Raw genomic sequence first — 2,500 nt, forward strand, 5'->3', positions numbered from 1 at the left:
TGTCTCTCTTGTGGCTCACGGGGCTGTTAGGGTGGCACAGAAATCCCTCGGAATGGGAAAACGGGTCATTTTCGTGTCGCCACATTGCATGCGAACCGCATGCAACTTCCAGAGGCATTTGCAGCAGAAATGCATGTGCAGTCAAAAAAAAATTGATATTTTTCACGGATAGACCCCGTGAAACGCTAGAAATTGGCGGGGATGTGTCTCTTGTGGCTCACGGGGCTGTTCGGGTCGCACAGAAATCCCTGGGAATGGGAAAACGGGTCATTTTCGTGTTGCCACATTGCGTACGAACCGCATGAAACTTCCAGAGGCATTTGCAGCAGGAATGCATGTGCACTCAAAAACTTCTATATGTTTCACGGATAGACCCCGTGAAACGCTAGAAATTGGCGGGGATGTGTCTCTTGTGGCTCACGGGGCTGTTAGGGTGGCACAGAACTCCCTCGGAATGGGAAAAGGGGTCATTTTCGTGTTGCCACATTGCATAGGAACGCCATGAAACTTCCAGAGGCATTTGCAGCAGAAAGGCACGTGCACTCAAAAATTTTAATATTTTTCACGCATAGACCCCGTCAAACGCTAGAAGTTGGCGGGGATGTCTCTCTTGTGGCTCACGGGGCTGTTAGGGTCGCACAGAAATGCCTCGGAATGGGAAAACGGGTCATTTTTGTGTGGCCACATTGCATAGGAACGGCATGAAACTTCCAGAGGCATTTGCAGCAGGAATGCATGTGCACTCAAAAACGTCTATATTTTTCACGGATAGACCCCGTGAAACGCTATAAATTGGCGGGGATGTCTCTCTTGTGGCTCACGGGCGCTGTTAGTTAGGGTCGCACAGAAATCCCTCGGAATGGGAAAAGGGGTCATTTTCGTGTTGCCACATTGCGTACGAACGGCATGAAACTTCCAGAGGCATCTGCAGCAGAAATGCATGTGCACTCAAAAACGTCTATATTTTTCACGGATAGACCCCGTGAAACGCTAGAAATTGGCGGGGATGTGTCTCTTGTGGCTCACGGGGCTGTTAGGGTCGCACAGAAATCCCTCGGAATGGGAAAACGGGTCATTTTCGTGTTGCCACAATTGGCATACGAACGGCATGAAACTTCCAGAGGCATTTGCAGCAGAAATGCATGTGCACTCAAAAACGTGAATATTTTTTCACGGATAGACCCCGTCAAACGCTCGAATTTGGCGGGGATGTTTCTCTTGTGGGTCACGGGCTGTTCGGCTCGCACAGAACTCCCTTGGTCCACCTGATTCGTGCATACAGGCAGCAACTAAAACTCTGTAAACCTGCTGTGAGGACATCTAAACAGTGGACCAGTGAGGCTGTGGAAGATTTGCGGGCGTGCTTAGACTGTACTGACTGGGATATGTTCACGACTGCTACCAATAGTCTGGATGAACTCACAGAGGCTGTGTACATCAGCTTCTGTGAGGACTGCTGTATCCCAACACGTACCAGGGTGAACTTTAACAACAACAAGCCCTGGTTCTCAGCAAAGCTCAAAAGGTTGAGGTTGGAGAAGGAGGAAGCGTTTAGGAGTGGGGATAGAGACAGATTCAAGGAGTCGAAGAACAGGTTTAGCAAAGCGGTGAGAGAGGCTAAACGACTGTACTCAGAGACACTAAAACACCAGTTCTCTACTAACGACGCTGCTTCTGTCTGCCAAAGGGCTCAGGCACATCAACCAACTACAAACCCAGAGCGCCCCACACCACTAACGACTCCCGCCTAGCCAACGACCTGAACGAGTTCTACCGTAGATTTGAAAGACAATTGGACTGTCCTGAACCACCCCTTCCCACCCAAGAGGCCCCATCCCCCACCCATACTACAGAAACGACTCTCTCCTTTCAGGAGGGAGAAGTTAATGGGCTTTTCAAGAGGCAGAATCCACGCAAAGCAGCCGGGCCGGACTCTGTCTCTCCAGCCACCCTCAGGCACTGCGCTGGCCAGCTGTCTCCGGTGTTCACCAACATCTTTAACACCTCCCTGGAGACATGCCATGTACCAGCCTGTCTCAAGTCCTCCACCATCATCGCTGTGCCCAAAAAGCTAAGGCCAACAGGACTAAATGATTACAGACCGGTCGCCCTTACATCTGTGGTAATGAAGTCTTTTGAGCGCCTGCTCCTGGCACACCTCAAAGCCATCACAGACCCTCTCCTGGACCCCCTTCAGTTTGCCTACAGAGCCAACAGGTCTGTGGACGACGCAGTTAACATGGCCCTCCACTTCACCCTACAGCATGTGGACGCCCCAGCATCCTACGCCAGGATCCTGTTTGTGGACTTCAGCTCTGCCTTCAACACCATCATCCCTGCCCTGCTTCAGGACAAGCTCTTCCAGCTGAACGTGCCCTACTCCACCTGCAGGTGGATCACAGACTTCCTCTCTGACAGGAAGCAGTGCGTTAAGCCGGGAACAGAAGTCTCTGACTCCAGGTCCATCAGCACGGGAACTCCTCAGGGCTGCGTCCTTTGC

This window comes from Petromyzon marinus, unplaced genomic scaffold, assembly GCF_048934315.1.
Source record: "Petromyzon marinus isolate PM22_M1 ecotype Great Lakes invasive population unplaced genomic scaffold, UKy_Petmar_22M1.pri1.0 PM_G_Scaffold_110, whole genome shotgun sequence".
Taxonomy (NCBI): Eukaryota; Metazoa; Chordata; class Hyperoartia; order Petromyzontiformes; family Petromyzontidae; genus Petromyzon; species Petromyzon marinus.